Source organism: Aquarana catesbeiana, linkage group LG11 (genome assembly GCF_042186555.1).
Source record: "Aquarana catesbeiana isolate 2022-GZ linkage group LG11, ASM4218655v1, whole genome shotgun sequence".
In the NCBI taxonomy this organism is placed as follows: Eukaryota; Metazoa; Chordata; class Amphibia; order Anura; family Ranidae; genus Aquarana; species Aquarana catesbeiana.
This window is the reverse complement of record NC_133334.1, coordinates 64,728,980-64,749,069: the sequence shown is the minus strand read 5'-3', so window position 1 is coordinate 64,749,069 and position 20,090 is coordinate 64,728,980. Positions and strand designations below refer to the sequence as shown.

At 44.2% G+C, this 20,090-nt stretch overlaps 1 long non-coding RNA gene across 1 annotated transcript in view; it reads right to left on the bottom strand.

Moving 5' to 3' along the window:
• The window catches only part of LOC141112962 (uncharacterized), a 36,780-nt gene extending 17,671 nt beyond the window's left edge, over positions 1 to 19,109 (bottom strand). The window contains exon 1 of the long non-coding RNA XR_012236671.1: positions 18,684 to 19,109. This is a non-coding gene — a long non-coding RNA (uncharacterized lncRNA). The remainder of the gene's footprint in view (positions 1 to 18,683) is intronic.
• Between the last annotated feature and the right edge of the window lie 981 nt (positions 19,110 to 20,090).

The following is a 20,090-nucleotide window of genomic DNA, read 5'->3' as shown; positions in this document are numbered from 1 at the left end:
CTGTGTCTTGCCTACAGTCACGTATGGTGGTGGGAGCGTCATGGTCTGGGGTTGCACGAGTGCTGCCGGCACTGGGGAGTTACAGTTCATTGAGGGAACCATGAATTCCAACATTTACTGTGACATACTGATGTAGAACATGATCCCCTCCCTTCGGAGACTGGGCCACAGTGATAACAACCCCAAACAGAGGCGGCTCTCTAATTAGGCAAAGTAGGCAGTCGCCTAAGGCCTCGCCCCCCCCAGGGGCCTCGCCGCCGCCTACTTTGCCTAAAGAACCACCTCTGGCTATCCTCATACTACATCAGTCCCAGGTACAATCAGCGGAGCTTCGTGCCGCCTCATTCAGAGTACAGTCAGTCAGTCCGCCTCCTCTCTGCTCTGTAACACCCAGGCCATCCTACCAGGACACTGCCCAGTCTCCACACCTTTCAAGAAAACTCCACTGGAACAGCAGGTGTCCTTCTCGTCAGAACACCAGCAGACACACACAGAGACCGTCAACTGCCCCGCCCCACCCGCCAGCAAAACCTGTCCATCCTTTCAGCCGATATCTTGTGCAAGGGCACAGCTAGCACCTCAGCACAGGATCGCGGAGTCCACCCTCTTTCCAGGGTGGGGCTTCCGTGGTGGAGGCGGAGCCAATTCCAGTACGCTGTAGCCTGTCTGTGTGCAGCCGACTGACTGAGCTGTGAGGGGACAGAGCCTTGCTATGTGTGAGGTACATGGGCTTGGGGGGTGGTACATGTGACTGGGGGGTGTGTAGGTGACTGGGGGGGTACATGTGACTGGGGGGGTACATGTGACTGGGGGGGTACATGTGACTGGGGGGGTACATGTGACTGGGGGGTGTGCAGGTGACTGGGGGGTGTGCAGGTGACTGGGGGGTACATGTGACTAGGGGGGTGCAGGTGACTGGGGGGGTGCAGGTGACTGGGGGGGTGCAGGTGACTGGGGGGTGTGCAGGTGACTGGGGGGTGTGCAGGTGACTGGGGGGTGTGCAGGTGACTGGGGGGGTACATGTGACTGGGGGTTTGTGCATGCGACTGGGGAGTTGAGAGCACTGACACCAGCGCACAGTACTAAGTATTAATTAAAATTAATTGCATATATTAAGAGCACTGGTGTCAGTGTGCTCTCAGCGCTGGTGTCAGCGTGCTTTCAGTACTGGTGTGATGGAGCACACTGACACCAGCGCTGAGATAGAGAGTACTGACACCAGTACTCTTAATATATGCAATTAATTTTTATTGCTTGAATTATTATTTTTTTCCCATTATAGACGTTAATGGGGCCTCATGTCTAGGTTATGCCTAATGCCGCGTACACACGAGCGGACTTTACGGCAAACTTTGTACGGCGGACTTTCCGAATGAACGGACTTGCCTACACATGATCAACCAAAGTCCGACGGATTCGTACGTGATGACGTACGACCGGACTAAAACAAGGAAGTTCATAACCAGTAGCCAATAGCTGCCCTAGCGTCGTTTTTTGTCCGTCGGACTAGCATACAGATGAGCGGACTTTTCGACCGGACTCGAGTCCATCGGAAAGATTTGAAACATGTTTCATTTCTAGGTCCGTTGAACTTTTGGGGAAAAAAAGTCAGCTGGAGCCCACATACGATCGAATTGTCCGACGGACTCCGGTCTGCCGGGCAAAGTATGCCGTAAAGTCGGGTCGTGTGTACGCAGCATAAGGCCTCACAAAGCCTAGAGCCACCTCTGACTCCAAACACACCTTCAAGACGACCACTGCCTTGCTAAAGAAGCTGAGGGTAAAGGTGATGGAATGGCCAAGCATGTCTCCAGACCTAAATCCTATTTAGCATCTGTGGGGAATCCCCAAACGGAAGATGGAGGAGCGCAAGGTCTCTAAGCACCAGCTCTGTGATGTCGTCATGGAGGAGTGGAAGAGGACTCCAGTAGCAACCTGTGAAGCTCTGGTGAACTCCATGCCCAAGAGGGTTAAGGCAGTGCTGGAAAATAATGGTGGCCACACACAATATTAAGACTTTGGGCCAAATTTTGACATTTTCACTTAGGGGTGTACTCACTGTTGTTGCCAGCGGATTAGACATTAATGGCTGTGTGTTGAGTTATTTTGAGGGGTCAGCAAATTTACATGGTTATACAAGCTGTACACTCACTACATATACTAGGCGGACAGCCCCCAATGCACACAGAAAATCTGACCATTTTAATTTTTGCATGTATATACTGTACGGTTGTAAATGTTGAAGCTGAACTCTGAAGGAAAAGGAAAATTGTTCCTTGCACTGTGGAAGGCATAAATGCTTGTGTATGTCTAGGGTACCAGAAAAAGTAGTTTTTCTTACTAGTGTCTATGCTCCTGCAGGCTACTACCATGCTGCTAGACTGGTTTCCGTAGCCTCTTCTCTGTGGTTGGAGGTCCTCTGATATCATCAGGTACAATGCATTGCCCATGGGCCTTCATTGAACATGAGGACACTGAAGAACAGTCCAACGAGTAGAGAAGCTGTTTTGATTAGTCGGAACAGTCAGAACTTTTCTGGTCTGTGTCTCCAGATGAAGAACAGCTTGGTTTTCAAACCTCAGGACCGCTGTACCGGGTCAGCGAACATGTATCACCCATGGAGTTAAGTGCAGCACCTTTTATGAAAAGGAGAACAAGAACTTTAATCACTTGCCTGCTGGGCACATTCACCCCCTTCCTGCTCAGGCACATTCTAATTTTGCAGGGCTGTTACACTTGAAATGACAATTATGCAGTCGTGCAACAGTGTAACCATATGAAAATGTTTTTATTTTTTTACACAAATAGAGCTTTATTTTGGTGGTATTTAATCACCGCTGAGTTTTTTTTATTGTTAGCCAAACAAAACCAAAATGTTGAAAAAAAAAAAAAACGTTTTTCATAGTTTCTGTTATAAAACTTTTCAAACAGGTAATCTTTCTCCTTCATTGATATGCGCTGACAAGACTGCACTGAATGGCCACAGCCGCTCGGCCGTTATCACAAGGAGCGCCGCTCTGCCCGGGTCTCTCGTCCCTCCGGGAGACCCAAGCGACCAGCCGACACGTCCGCCAGCTGGCCGTGGTCCCGAACAAAGCCGGAATCTGCTTCGATCGGGTCTTCGATGTATTAACCCAGAAGTGACGTCACAACGTCACTTCCCGTCTACTCATCTGCCAATGGCACCGACTTAAAAAAATCTAAGGTATACCAAAATTCAGATTTCAGCGTTTTGAATACTTTTAAGTGCAAAGAAGGGAGGGATTTGGGATCTTTTAGACCCCAGATTCCTCCATAAAGAGTACCTGTCACCACCTATTACTGTCACAAGGGATGTTTACATTCCTTGTGACAGCAATAAAAGTGATCATATTTTATTTATTCTTTAAAAAGACAGTGTAAAAAAAAAAAAAAAAAAAGAAAATAAGAAAAAAAAATTGTTACCGGCACCCCCGTCCCCGCATGCTCGCGCCCCAAAGAGAACGCATACGTACGTTGCTCCCGCAAATGTAAACGGTGTTCAAGTCATACATGTGCAGTATCGCCTCAATCGTCAGAGTGAGAGCAATAATTCTAGCAAAAGACCTCCTCTGTAACTCTAACCTGGAAACCGTTAAAAAAATATAAAGTGTCACCTATGGAGAATTTTAGGTACCATAGTTTGTTGCCGTTCCACGAGTGTGCGCAATTTTAAACCATAATATGTTAGGTATCTATTTACTCCGCGTAACATCATCTTTCACAATATCCCAAAAAATTGGGCTAACTTCACTGTTTAGTTTTTTTTTTAATTCAGTGAAGTGTATTTTTTTCAAAAAAATTGCATTTGAAAGACCGCTGCGCAAATACCGTATGATATAAAATATCGCAACAACCGCCATTTTATTCTCTAGAGTCTTTGCTAAAAAAAAATATATATATGTCTAAGTAATTTCCTAGCAAAAAATACTGATTTTAACTTGTAAACAAGTGTCAGAAATAGGCCTGGTCCTTAAGTGGTTAACACAGAACTAAACTGTATCTGAGCACCACAAACTGAACACACTATTTAATAGGCTTGTGCAATTCGTTTCCTAACAAATCGAAATTCGGCCAAATTTTGCATCTTTCGGACATTCGGATGCATCCAAATGTCCAAATAAAAAAATAATGAATTTCAACTAATATGAAAGAAAGTATAGCAGATATAACAAATGGATTCGACATGATTCGGTAATTCGTTAAAGATCTAATGAAACAAAAGGTCAACTCAAAGTAAATCTTACAGTCCAATCAGCTGATTAATTTTGTGCTGGAGGTTGGATTACTGGCAAAATGCATTCCTGAGAATTGAGTGAGAAGGATGTTGTATTGTATTTGAGCAGAGGAGAAGAGATATTGTCATTGTGTGTGTTAAAAGATTCAATAAACAAACAACTTTCCAAACTATGAATCATTATCACGAATAGACCCCACATGTCTCCATAAATAGGACCTGTCATGCACTATTCCTATTACAAGGGATGTTTACATTCCTTGTAATAGGAATAAAAGTGATCAAGTTTTTTTTTTTTTAAAGAGAAAGTTTAAAAATAACAAATATAAAAGCAAAATAAAGAATAATAATAATAAAAAAAAATTTAAAGTGTCCCTGTCCCCGCGTGCTCGCGCACAGAAGCGAATGCATAGGTAAGTCACGCCCACATATGTAAATGGCGTTCAAACCACACATGTGAGATATCGCCGCGTGCGTTAGAGCAAGAGCAACAATTCTAGCCCAAGACCTCCTCTGTAAATCTAAACATGTAACCTGTAAAAATTAAAACGTTGCCTATGCAGATTTTTAAGTACCAAAGTTTGGAGCCATTCCACGAGTGTGCGCAATTTTAAAGCGTCACATGTTACTATTTACTCGGCGTATCATCATCTTTCACATTATACAAATAAATTGGGCTAACTTTACTGTTTTCTTTAAATTCATTAAACTGTTTTTTTTTTTTTTTAAACGCGTTTGAAAAATCGCTGCGCAAATACAATGTGACATAAAAAGTTGCAACAACAGCCATTTTATTCCCTAGTTGTCTGTGCTAAAAAAAACATAATGTTTGGGGGTTCTGAGTCGTTTTCTAGAAAAAAATGATGATTTTTACATGTAGAAGCGAAGTGTGAGAATTGGCCCGGATGGGAAGTGGGTAAAATCAAGGCTCAAGCTACCATCTTATCAACATGTCATTTACAAATAATTTTTTTCAGCCTTTTGAAGCAGAACCGCTCAGCTTATAATAAAAGGTATTGTTCAAAGAAGTAATCAGCTCCTGAATTCAGCCCCTGCTCCTCCTGTGCCTACATAGCAGGGCCGCTGCCAGCTCTTTCTCAAACACCCCATTTGTATAAACCACAAGGCATTCCGGTACAAGAGGACAGTCTGTGTTTTCATTCATGATGGATAGACTATGGGATCTCACTGCATCCCAGCAACAATATGTTTCTTCAGCTGCTTTCTTTACAGCTAGTAATGGACAAGTAAATAGAACTGGACTATAGGTTAATCACCGGACATATTGACAAATGATTGTTTGCTTTGTTTGCAGAGCAGAACATATTCTTATCTAAATAAGGTCATAAGCCTGCTGTGTATTACTGTAAAACCCTTTCAAAAATAGATTTGAATGACATTTTGTTTACTGATGCACTGTGCATCACAAGCAATTGATTTTTGTAAAAATCAAATATTTCTTTTCATTTTTGCTTTTGTATTCCTTTGTTGTGTTTCAGCACTGCGGGTCTACTGGAGCTTTTTTGAAGCCACTTCATGTCTACATGCACTCCAGCAATGGATGCATGCCATTTCTCATGGTGGGTTTCCTGATGGTGACAACAGTGGACCATGCCTACATAATGTGGTGTGTTGAAATGGCCATTTGTAGTCTCCATCAGAAGCCCAATAAAATGGTTTACAATACAGGAGTACAACTGGGAGACAGGGACAGAGTGTTGTCACCCTGAAACAGGAATTACCTGAACAAGGACCTTTAACCTGGTATTATTTTAATGAAAAGTTACATATTTAAAAAATATTAACATTACATTTGAAATTACATTTACGTGTTTGAGTGGTGATCTAATCCTTTGTTTTACATAGGGTTGTCACTTTTTCTTTAAGCCACATTTTAGTGGCACAGGGCAGTTTTTTCTGTAGCGTTAACTAGGGATGAGCCGAACACCCCCCCCAGTTTGGTTAGCAGAACACGCGAACAGGCAAAAAATTTGTGTGAACACACAAACCACCTCAATACCGGGCACTTACACCCCCTTCCTGCCCAAGCCAATTTTCAGCTTTCAGCACTGTCGCAGTTTAAATGACAATTGCGCGGTCATGCTACGCTATACCCAAACAGGTTTTTTATCATTTTGTTCCCACAAATAGAGGTTTTTTTATGGTATTTGATCACCTCTGCGGTTTTTATTTGTTGCTAAACAAATAAAAAAAGACCTAAAATTTTGAAAAAAAAAAAAAAAAGTTTTTCTTTTGTTTATGTTATACAATTTTGTAAATAAGTACGTTTTCTCCTTCACTGATGGGTACTGATAAGGCAGCACTGACGGGCACTGATAAGGCGGCACCAATGAGGTGGCACTGATGATGGGCACTGATAGGCAGCACTGATGGGTACTGGTAGGCGGCACTGATGGGTGGCACTGATATGCAGCACTGATGGGCATTGATAGGCGGCACTGATGGGCACTCATGGGTGGCACTGGTGGGCACTGATAGGCGACACTGATGGGCACTGAAAGGTTGCACTGATGGGTACTTATGGGTGGCACTGATAGGTGGCACTGCTGGGCACTGATACATGGCACTGATATGCGGCACTGATAGATGGCATTGATAGGCATCACTGATGGCACTGGCAGGCATTGGGGATGGGCACTGATTGGCATTTCCCTGATGGTCTAGGGTGGCATACCTGGTGGTCCAGTGTGGTTCCAATCCCTGGTGGTCCTGGCGGCATCCTGGTGGTCCTGGGTGGGCACCTGAGGGGGGGCTGCACTGATAAATCAGCACAGACCCCCCCCCCCTGTCAGGAGAGCAGCCGATTGGCTCTCCTCTACTCGCGATTGTCAGATGCGACTGAGGAAAAGCCGATCAATGGCTCTTCCTGTTTATATCGTGATCAGGTGGTAAAGAGCCTCTGTCAGAGGCTCTTTACTCAGATCGGTGTAGCTGTGTGTCAGACTGACACACCATACCACCGATCGCCGTGATGTGCGCCCCCTGGGGGCGCGCGAGAGCGGTCGTTCTGGGAGGCCGTCATATGACGTCCACCCAGAACGAGAGCCGCGCCGCCAAGCAGTTAAAGTCTATGGGACACGAACGTGAAAAATCAAAAGTGCTTATTTTAAATGCTTATATGCAAGTTATTGCCATAAAAAGTGTTTGGGGACCCGTGTACTGCCTCAGGGGAAAAGTATCAATGTTTTAAAAACAGATGTCTTTTTCAGGAGCAGTGATTTTAATAATGCTTAAAGTGAAACAATAAAAATTAAATATTCCTTTAAATATCGTGCCTGGGGGTATCCTTACTATGCCTGTAAAGTATCTTTCCCATATTTAAAACAATACCATAGGAAAAAAGTAAAAAGCTGCACTATAAGATTGATATATATACCTAGATAGGCACAGTATAACAGTCTAGCCAAATGTGAAGTAAAGTGACAACTCCCCAAATGAAGAGGGGGTAGCAACAAACACAGTCCTGTTAAAAACCCCCTTCCGTGTGAAGATAAAGAACACAGATAAAGATAAAGTGATAGTGAACCTCCACTGTACAAAATGCACGCTTACCAGAGGGCAAGCGGTAGCAAGCCTGTAAACTGAGATGGATATCCGGACATCAGATCATCACCAGCAATAAAACACTTGATACAGGTGGAGATACCAGAGGGAGATACCAGAGGATCATAGCTCAGTGGATGGACCAGCGATCCGGATTACAGGAACATAAAAAGAGACTCTCCATAGTGTAAAACCATAAAAAGCAATTTTATTGTAAATAAAAATATTGCACTTACAACAAAATTGAAGATCGAAAAGCTCATAAAGGAATGCCGGCTCACAGACACCCGTCCACACACACGCTGTACACCGCAATGACGTCAGCACGCCTACCTCCCGACGTACGTTTTGTCGAAGATTGACTTAGTCATGGGGGGATATTAAGGGGAACCTCGCACCCAAATTTTTAAATAAATGGCGTGGGAGTCCCCCAGGCACTATATACTCTGAACAGCAGTATATATACTATACGGTCTGTCCTATATACTCTGCAGAAAATTGGGCCTTAGGTGTTGGTGGTACCAGAACACTGTGAGCCCTCACAGTTACTCTTGTTGGGTGCAGGAATGGGCCCTGCTGTGAAATATTATATCAAGAATTCTAATTACATGCCACTGTTAAACAGGGACAGAAAAATTAGGCCTTGGGTGATGGTGTTGGTGGTGCCACAACACTGTAACCCCTCACAGATAGTCTTGTTGGGCTCAGGAACGGGCCCTGCTGTGAAACATGACTGCCAGTTTCTTGTCCTTTTGTGGCACCTCTTCTCTCTAGGCTCACGTTACTCCCTTCCTCAACCTGGGAACCAACATCGGAGCCTTCAAATCGCTGCGCATCCTCCAGCAGCATGTACCGGACACTGTGGTCGAATAATTCTGGGGACTCCTCCATGCATGATGGTGGGGCTACGGAAGAAGTGACTGTGGACAAGGACCCGGTGGAATAGGCCGCTTTGGCAGCTTCGTTGGAAGGCAAACTACTCTAAGCCTGGGTGACAGAGGATGAGGACGGCTTCATTATCCACTCCACCAACTCTTCTGCATGTTGTAACTCAATAACACGGCCAGCAGCAAAAAAGGACAAGCGTGCCCCACGGCCACCTGCAGAGGATGCACCATGTCCATGACCACCACTATTGACTGTAGACACAGAGGCTACTTGCCCTCTTTTAGTGGCCTGTGAGCATCTGCCTCTCCTTGGTGGCCTTCCGGACATGATGTATTTTTTGTTTTGCAACACCACACTACACTGTATTAGATACTGTGTACACCACCTGAAGTGTATTAGAAAGTGTACAACGGCTGCACTGTATTGTAAGCTGTGTACACGACCAGAAGTGTAGTAGAAACTGTACACACTGTATTAGATACTGTGTACACTGCCTGAAGTGTATTAGAAACATTACACCACGGAATGCACTGTAGATATAGGCTACACTGAATATATACTAGACTGTATATATATATTAATACACTGCCTGATGTCTATTAGAAACTGTACACACTGTATTAGATACTGTGTACACCACCTGCACTGTATTAGCAACTGTACAACGGCTGCACTGTATTATATACTGTGTACACCACCAGAAGTGTAGTAGAAACTGCACACACTGTATTAGATACTGTGTACACCGCCTGCACTTTATTAGCAACTGTACACCACGGAATGCACTGTAGGTATAGGCTACATTGAATGCAGAGTATATACAGTATCTCACAAAAGTAAGTACACCCCTCACATTTTTCTCAATATTTTATTATATCTTTTCATGTGACAACACTGAAGAAATGACACTTTGCTACAATATAAAGGAATGAGTGTACAGCTTGTATAACAGTGTAAATTTGCTGTCCCCTCAAAATAACTCAACACACAGCCATTAATGTCTTAACCACTGGCAACAAAAGTAAGTACACCCCTAAGTGAAAATGTCCAAATTAGGCCCAAAGTGTCAATATTTTGTGTGACCCCCATTAATTTCCAGCACTGCCTTGACCCTGTTGGGCATGGAGTTCACCAAAGCTTCACAGGTTGCCACTGGAGTCCTCTTCCAATCCTGCATGACATCACAGAGCTGGTGGATGTTAGAGACCTTGCGCTCCTCCACCTTCCGTTTGAGGATGCCCCACAGATACTCAATAGGGTTTAGGTCTGGAGACATGCTTGGCCAGTCCATCACCTCAGCTTCTTTAGCAAGGCAGCGGTCATCTTGGAAGTGTGTTTGGGGTCGTATCATGTTGGAATACTGCACTGCCGCCCAGTCTCCGAAGGGAGGGGATCAGGCTCAGCTTCAGTATGTCACAGTACATGTTAGCATTTATGGTTCCCTCAATGAACTGTAGCTCCCCAGTGCCAGCAGCACTCATGCAGCCCCAGACCATGACACTCCCACCACCATGCTTGACTGTAGGCAAGACACACTTGTCTTTGTACTTCTCACCTGGTTACCACCACACACGCTTGACACCATCTGAACCAAATAAGTTTATCTTGGTCTCATCAGACCACACAACATGGTTCCAGCAATTCATGACCTTAGTCTTCTTGTCTTCAGCAAACTGTTTGCGGGCTTTCTTGTGCATCATCTTTAGAAGAGGCTTCCTTCTGGGAGGACATCCATGCAGACCAATATGATGCAGTGTGCAGCGTATGGTCTAAGCACTGACTGGCTGACGCCCCACCTCTTCAACCTCTGCATTAATGCTGGCAGCACTCTATGTCTATTTTCCAATGCCATCCTCTGGTTATGACGCTGAGCACGTGCACTCAACTTCTTTGGTTGACCATGGCGAGGCCTGTTCTGAATGAAACCTGTCCTGTTAAACCGCTGTATGGTCTTGGCCACCATGCTGCAGCTCAGTTTCAGGGTCTTGGTAATCTTTTTATAGTCTAGGCCATCTGTTTGTAGAGTAACAATTCTTTTTTTCAGATCCTCAGAGCGTTCTTTGCCATGAGATGCCATGTTGAACTTCCAGTGACCAGGAGGGGAGGGAGTGAGAGCAATAACACCAAATTTAACACACCTGCTCCCCATTTACACCTGAGACCTTGTAACACTAACGAGTTACATGACACCGGGGAGGAAAAATGGCTAATTGGGCCCAGTTTGGACATTTTCACTTAGCAGTGTACACTCACTACTTTACATTGTAGCAAAGTGTCATTTCTTCAGTGTTGTCACATGAAAAGATATAATAAAATATTTACAAAAATGTGAGGGGTGTACTCACTTTTGTGAGATACCGTATATATATATATATATATATATATATATATATAACCCTAGTGGAGGAATCAGACTGAGGCAGCTGTAAATGTGTAAAAACTCTGCATAGGTCAATATCTGTCGATTTCCCTGGTATGAAACCAGTTTGATCGATATTAACCAGAGACGGGAGGATCGTTTGCAACCTAGTTGCTAAGAGTTTGGTCAAAATTTTGAGATCATAATTTAGCAAAGAAATCGGCCGATAAGAGGCGCGTTTAGATTTATCTTTGCCAGGTTTAGGTATAAGGACAATATGTGCTGGTACATAGAGGGGGGCAAGGACATTTGCTCTTTGCAATCAGCATAGAGTTTCAAAAGTTTAGGTGCGACTAGGGCTGCATACATGTGGTACTATTCACCAGATAGGCTGTCTGGACCAGGTGTTTTGCCACTGGGAAAAGAGCGAATTGCCACTTCTATTTCTTCAGCAGTAAAATCTCTATCCAAGTACTCAAGATCCTCCTGCGAGAGAGTGGGTAAGCGTAAGGATTGCAGATATGCTTTAACCTGCTCACTAGGCTAACCTAGTCGCAGGGGTCGCTTTATAAAGGTTTTCGTAAAAGGACCTAAACTCATGTAGTATTTGCTCTAGTTCAGAGACAACCCTACCATCCAAGCAAGGAATTTTTGACACCACCATTTGCATCTTAGAGTTAGCCGCTAAGATTTGCTAGGAGTTTACTTACAATGGAACCTCATATTGTGAGTAACGCAGTTAACGAGCATTTCGCAATACAAGCACTGTATTTTGAAAAATCCTAACTCGGTTTGCGAGTGTTGTCTGGCAAAAACTAGGAGGATTCAGGCCAAAGCGGTGTGCAGTACCGCTTTTGGCCTGAGGTGGGGGGGGCACCGGAGCCGAACTGCGCCGATCGTAGCCGTTCGGAAATGCTCGGAAAGACTCGGAAATACTACGTTCCCGAGCCTTTCCGAGGTTTGCCGAGGTCAGCAGAGCTGTCCTTAGGCCTTTCCGGCTGTTTCCGAGGCTCTCCGGCGCCTCCCCCACGCCTCTGGCTGCATGCGGTATTGCATGCCATTGAAGTCAATGCGGAAAAAAATGTTTTTCCTTTCCATTGACTTCAATGGGGAAACTCGCTTGGATACGCGAGTACTTTGGATTACGAGCATTCTCCTGGAACGGATTATGCTAGTAATCCGAGGTTCCACTGTATTTTGTCTCCAAACTAGTAGACCTCAAAGCTCTTTCGCAGGTGTTCTAATTTTTCGTCAACAAAAAAATTGCGTTGCGCTTGGGAATATATCTAAGTGTCTATACACCCTGGTGATATCACATGAAAAAATCTAAAGTGCAATGTGCAGATAATATGGATCTAAAACCCACTCTGCGTACTTAAATAAATAAATATATCAACACGTGCAACAAGGTGCCGTGTGCAATAAATCCCAAAGTGTAATGTGTAAACAATACGTATCTAGATCATGTAATATAAAAAAAAAATATAACAACATGAATCTAAGTACACATTTGAATAAATAAATATATGAAACAGCAAAGCATAAATACCCAAATAAATGTGCACAATAAATAATGTACTATACCTATATCACATAAAAATCCACTGTAATAATAAAAGTGATGGGTGAAAAAATATAATAAGTAAATAAACCACTTATTGTGATAGGTAGACTATAATCGTCCTTATATAAAATATTGAAGACTATAATCGTCCTTATTCATGAGACATCTTCCAACACAGCAATGTGAAGTGATAAATATTCAACAAAAATCCATATAATAGTAATAGTGCTTCAGAGAAAAACAGTTCCAGTGCTAAATCAAACGTGCCCAGATCATGCCGTGAAGTGCCTTGGTGACCCCCAATGTGGTTGCGCTCACCTTAGAGCGTGTGACACAGTGTTCAGCTGCGTCAATACACGCTGTGGAGCCACCCCTGGGCTCAATGATTAATAACAGCTGATTCTCCAAGCAGATTCTCTATATGGCTCCACAAACACCATACCAAAAAAAGAGAAAGGCTATATAGTGTGATACCGCTACATATTTTATTAAAATGACATCCAATCGACACAGTGGGGTACTCACATTTATAAGTTGTTAGTGTGCACCATACATTTCAAGCCAAAATCGCTATACGGCGTGCTGCGGGGTATGAAAGATCCACAACCCAGCTCTGTGCTGATCGCTCCGTCCTGGCCCGTCCCCTGCTGTTTTTAATATTTTTATCCCTGAGCCTTTTAGGGACATCATTGAAGGTTTTCCTTATCCTCTGCAAATCAGCCGAGAAATCAGGGAAAAGAAGAACAGTGGTGGTGCCGTATTTGAGTGTGGGGTGTTTGCGGGCTTCAGAAATGATTCTGTCCCTGTCGTTGAGAAAGCGGACCAAGAAAGGTCTGGGATTGGTCCCAGGGATGGCCATGGGTACCAGGTGAGCTCTCTCAACCACATAAGTGGTAGGGACATCTGTAAGATCTAGCAGGCTTTTAAAGAACTCTTGCAAGAACTCCGCCGGGCGATCCCCCTCATCTCCCTCAGGGAGACCCAGGACTAACATTGCGCCTCAGCCGATTTTCAGCATCGTCTGATTGTGCAACAAGGGTCTGTACTGTGCACTGCAACTCTGCTATGGAGGTGATATGAGTGGCGGTAAAATCTTCTGTGGCGGATACCCTGGTCTCTGTTTCGGTCAGCCACCCCCTTATTTTGTCGTTCCGTATAAGAGTGCATTCTTCTGCAAGGTGATCTATGTGCACCAGCAGCGAGGCCCTGCTCTGTTCAGTTGTGGCGAGGATCATGGCTGTGTTGTGTTGAGGCAGCGGGCCAGATTCTGCTGCCCCCGAAACCTCCCTGGGATCCATTTTCAACTCAGCCTGCAAACCAAGACGGCGTCAGGCCGCGTAGAAGAGGTCGTTAAGACTTCTGCAAGGGTTATGCACTGGGAGGAGACCCCAATTCAGGAGAGTAGATTGTACCCTGGTAGACTACCCCCAGGATGTGCAGGAACAGCCAAGATGCCAGCTGTCATAGGGCCACAGGAGACTGCGGTCAGTGCTGACAGGCAGTTTCAGTCAAGCGGTCCCTTATACTTTTATAGTGGAATGAGGAGATGGGAGAGGATTGCATTGCCAGTATCTGCAGTGGATGAGGACCAGAGTAGACTGGCAGGATGGAGGCCGGTAAGATAGCCGTGGCCCCAGCATCCCACGGTCAGTTCGGACAGGCAAGTTCAGCTAGGCAGATCCCTACAGGGCTGGTGCAAGGATTTTTGACACCCTAGGCGAAACCTTATTTTGCCGCCCCCTTTGGCTCCGCCCCTGACCCCGCCCCCTTTGTCCTTGCCCTGACCTTTTTAATGACTGCTCAAAAACATAAAATAAAAATACCTTAAAAATTGCTGCTTTCTCTACAAACCAAACTTCTCCTGCAATCCCCACTCACAGCACCCTGCCATTCTTGCTCCAAGCAATCCCCACTCCCAGCACCCTGCCATTCCTGGTCCCAGCAATCCCCACTCCCAGCACCCTGCCATTCCTGCTCCAAGCAAACCCCACTCCCAGCACCCTGCCATTCCTGCTCCCAGCAATCCCCACTCCCAGCACCCTGCCATTCCTACTCCCAGCAATCACCACTCCCAGCACCCTGCCATTCCTGCTCCCAGCAATCCCCACTCCGGGCACCCTGCCATCCCTCCTCCCAGCACCCTGCCACCCCTTAGCCCAGCCTGCCACCAGCAAACTTTGGACAGGATGTTGAGGGGTGGACGGTCCCCGATCATGCATACAGCAGAGCAGGAGGCATTATCACCGATCTCCCCTCTCCAACCTCCCTCTCAGGCTGGCTGAGTTACACACACAAGGCTGATTCAGAGTTACAATGCTGGCGAACCGCACTAACCCCTGGAGCTGCAGTGCCATAATGGCTTCATTAAAAAAAAAATAGGCACGATCATCCCTGAGGTCGGCCGCTCCGCCCCCCCAGTAACAGACGGGATCACCCCTTGGCTGGTCACGCCCCCTCGTGAGTCCCGAACAGTGACAATGTAGGAAGCGTGCCAGCTGCTCGGCATCAATCACAGCCCTGAGCCGCTGAACAGCTCTGCAGCTGGGGGAGCGAAAGGAGGTATCTGTCAGTGTACTGCATGTGATAGTTCCCTCCCCGCGCCCCTGCACGATTCCTCCTTCTCCTCCTCCGGACCTCCGATACACTCCTGCAGACTTGTTACACAGGTACGGAGGCTCCAGATGTGACATCCACTGGGGATGAGAAGGTGACAGGCCGTGGCTGCGCCCTAAGTGGCTGCCTTGTACGCCTAGTGGTAGCGCCGATCTGGATTCCTATACTGCTGCACTAGAGTAAGAGATGTGGATGAACTGCCAGAGGAGATTTGGAGGCTCACCAAGCTTTTTTCCAGCAAGGATGGCGATAGATTAGGATTAGGATGGTCAGGCCATGGCCGGATTAACACTGCTGAATTGGGTGGCCGTTCACAAAATATACTGGCTGGGGCTGAAGCAGGGGGTGTGGATGAACAGTCAGAGGAGGTTTGGAGGCTCACCAGGTTTTTTTCAGCAAGGATGGCGATTAATTAGGATCAGGATTACTGGAGCTTCTCTCAGACACGTCTGCTGTGGCTCACATCCGGACAGGCCCCCGCTATACAAGAGTTTAAGTGCACCAAATCTTATCTTTTCTTCAAAAGGACTGAAGCTACTAGTGCCATACAGATCAGCACACATATATTCAGGGCTCTACATATGCATTGGGTGTGTGGGACAGTTTATCCAGAAAGTTAAGCCATTACTTGTTGACTTAAATAAAGTGTTTAACCACTTACAGACTGCCCACCGTCGTTATACATCGGTACTTTGAAGAGGGATATCGTTGTTATGGCAGCAGCTAGCTACCATAACCTCAGTATCCTCTTCTTCAGGGGGCAGTCTGCTTTCAGATAAAAGTGGCCTCTGCGGCGGATTCGCTGCAAGATCACTTTTATCGGTGGTGGGAGAGGTCTCCCGCGCTCTGGTGCCCTCGGCCGCTTACCGGAGCCGTCGGTAGCGGCGGAGACGATCGGGACCTCTTCCGCGTGTGGTATGGAGATAAGCGAGGGGAAGATGGCCCCCAGCCGTCTCCATATCATTGCAGGGCGGAAGTGACGTCAAAATGTCACTTCCACCCATAGCTCTTAAAGAGACATTTTTTATTTATTTTTTTTCAAATGACATTTAATTTTTATTTATTTTTTTTTATTGCATTTTAGTGTACATATGAGATCTGGGGTCAAAAAGACCTCAGATCTCATATTTAAGAGGTCCTGTCATGCTTTTTTTCTATTACAAGGGATGTTTACATTCCTTGTAATAGGAATAAAAGTGACACTTTTTTTTTTTCTTTTAAAAGAATAGTGTAAAAATAAAAAATAAAAGGTAAAATGAATAAGAAAAAAAAAATTTTTTAAACGCGCCCCATCCCGCCAAGCTCGCGTGCAGAAGCAAACGCATACGTGAGCAGCGCCCGCATATGAAAATGGTGTTCAAACCACCCATGTGAGGTATCGCCGCGATCGTTACAGCGAGAGCAATAATTCTAGCCCTAGACCTCCTCTATAACTCAAAACGTGCAACCTGTAGAATTTTTTTAAACGTCGCCTATGGAGATTTTTAAGGGTAAAAGTTGTTGCCATTCCATGAGCGGGTGCAATTTTGAAGCGTGACATGTTCCCTATCAATTTACTCGGTGTAACATTATCTTTCACAATATAAAAAAAATTGGGCTAACTTTACTATTGTCTTATTTTTTAATTCAAAATAGTGTATTTTTTCCAAAAAAATTGTGCTTGTAAGACTGCTGCGCAAATACGGTGTGACAGAAAGTATTGCAACAACCGCCATTTTATTCTTCTAGGGTGTTATAATACACACACACACATTATATATATATATATATATATATATATATATATATATATATAATATGTTTGGGGGTTCTAAGTAATTTTCTAGCAAAAAAAATGTTTTTAACTTGTAAACACCGAATCTCAGAAAGAGGCTCAGTTCTTAGTTGGGCCTGTGGTGTCAGGGGACAGAAGAGAGAGACCTGACACAAAGGGAGTCATTCCTCTGCTCTCCTCCTGCCTGGACTCCTAGAGCCAATCTGAGTAAAGGTAACCAATCTGATTTAAAGTGTCATATTGTGCTTTATTTACCATTTAGGTGTGCCTCTGCTCTTGGGGACATTCTCAGGTTTGAAATCCCCTGAAAGCAGCCTGAATATAGGATTGAGATCTATATTGCTCTTAAATCTCAGTTATTGCTCTCTAGTTGATTACTTGGATATATATTGTTATTGTCTGTTATTCTTCCACAGAAATATTGCAGTAAAGTAAATTTCTGTGTTTTATCATAACGTGTGTGTTTCTCATTAGTCATTGAACTTACACTATTGTTAGGTGTGCCAGAGGGGGCTGAGGCTGTTATTAGGGTTGAGAGGCAAAGTAACAGACAATACATACTTAGGCAGCTCCTTCAGGGGAATCGCTACATACAAAATAAATTCACATACAGATGTACTCAGTACATAGCTCCCAACTGTCCCTGATTTCAAGGGACTGTCTCTGATTTGGAGAAATGTCCCTCTGTCCCTCTTTCCTCCTCATTTGTCCCTCTTTTTGGTCTGATTCATATAGTTGTATATAAAATGTACTTTTTATTTTTCAAAAAGTGTTTCCCAATGCTAAACCTTTCACCCAATTTCTAAATTTCTGCATTTGTACATTTTAAAAGCCAATATAAAGGAATAGTAGTGGTAAAAAAAGTCCTTCTGGATTTAATTAACCTTTTTTTTAGTTAATTCTCCTTTAAGGGGGTGTGGCAGGGGGCGTGTCCTATGCCTATATACGTTTGTTAGTAGGTGTCCCTCATTCCCATCTCAAAATGTTGGGAGGTATGTCTGTATCTAAAGGTTTTTAACAAGATTGTAAATCGACTTTGATTGTATTTTTTTTGCACTTTACTAGTTTGTTGAAATTGCCATCAGAAGCCTAATAACATGGTGACAACACAGGAGCACAACTGGTACACAGGGACCAGAGAGTTGTCCCCTAAAACAGGAAATACTGCACATAAACAAAGACCTACAACCAGGTATTATTTTAATAAGCTACAGGTTTTAAAAGATATTGAAATTACTTTTGAAATTACATTTAACTATTTGAGTTATGATTTATTCATTTGGTTTACATCCACTTTATGCAATACAAGGAAAAGTGTGCCCATTCGTTGAGTGTGAATTTCAGAAGCCCCAATGGTATGGACAACTTCTGTCTATAAATATGATAGTTCTTTTGCTATTATATACCATAATTACAGGGTTTTTAAAACATTAAAATTACAATGTACAATAGGCTGATTGCATTAACATACATATTTATATAAAACTTTTTAACAAGGCTAGAATAATTTTAATTGTATTTCTTTGCATTTCTCCAGTGTAAACTTACTAAAAAAAACCCACTGATTTTAATTTTCAAAGGGCCCAGGAGTATTTAGTCAAATTCGCAGAATCATTCACCTCCTTTTCTCTGTGCAGTTTAAAATAGAAATATAATAAAAACATACCGATAGCACTTTTCCAGGGACTGATAGTCTTTGGGATTCGCAGTGTGTCGTGCTTGCTCTGTAGAACACTCTGCAGACTGGTTAATTACGTTTGTAAAATGAACTATAGCCAAGCATTGTCAACAAATAAAAACCTGCATGTCCAATTAAACTGCTAGCAACTATCTATCCACCCTTAGCAAACACACACGATACAACAAAGTCAACTGTGAAATGGTAATTACATTTCTGGAGAGGAGTGCCAAGACTCGCTCTCAAGTGTGAAAAGTTTTTAGGTTTATTTAAATATCTACTTTTCCTGATTGTAGATTTTTTTTTTTTGTAAAATACAGCTTGGTTCTTAAAATAATAAAATTGTAATTTAATCATTTTTTATTTAATTAGGAACTCCAAGCAGCTATAACAAAACACTAATTTATATGGTTATTTTTTATAAAAAGAAAATAAATGTATTTTTAAATACAACTAAAATAAGGACCTGAATATTTCTTGATATCAGCCTTGTTTGCACTTGAAAAGCACTGGGAAAAGGCATGGTAGCATTAGGAACCAACCAGGGCTCTTCTGCATGCACATGTGCTGGCAGTGACCATGCTGACTGAAGGAGGTAACAGATCAAGCAGATGCTGACCTTATTGTCCAGTCAGCAGGCTTGGGGTGTGTTCTTGACCAACAGTCAACCAACAAAATCATATCGACCAGACTGCGGGGTATAGGTAAAGTGGATTTGTACTCCCCAATATTTACCTTCGCTTTAATGGTCTGATACCCACGAGCTCCCTTTGCCAGCACCGGCATCTTCTCCCTGACTTCTTCCAGATGCCCGTCTTCAGCCATCTGGCCGGTGCTGGATGGCATCACTCCTGCACATGTGCAGCTCAAAGTACATTCTGCAGAAGACTGTGAGCAGGCAGGCTGTTTGGCAAGCTGAGCTGGGAATTTTCTTTGGTTTTGTTTTGCATGCGTTGCCCTTCCATGTGCTCCTTGCTGCGAAGGCCAGTTTTAGGTGGGGGTAGTGGACATTTTTTTGTGTATTTGGAATACTGGTGAGGGGACGCACTGGACACCTTTGCTGCCATTGTGCTATATGCTGGGTGCCCAGTGCATCCCTGTGCCTTTAAGGAGGGGTGAGCTTCCTCCAGGCTCACCTGCCCTCTATCCCTTTTCATGCATATGCTTCTACAATGGAGGCTCTCAAAAATGTATAGATTTAAGACTGCAGATAGAACTGTGGTGCCCTGAAGTGGCTCTGCTGTTTACGCATTTATTTGTAAACGTGTGCAAACTAAACCCGTTTTTAACGCAAACCAGTGTCAGAACTACCAGGGTCGCAGCAGTTGCACTTGCGACTGGGCCTTGGCATTCTGCCACTGTCAGGGGGCCCCAGCGGGGTCGCTAGTTCCACAG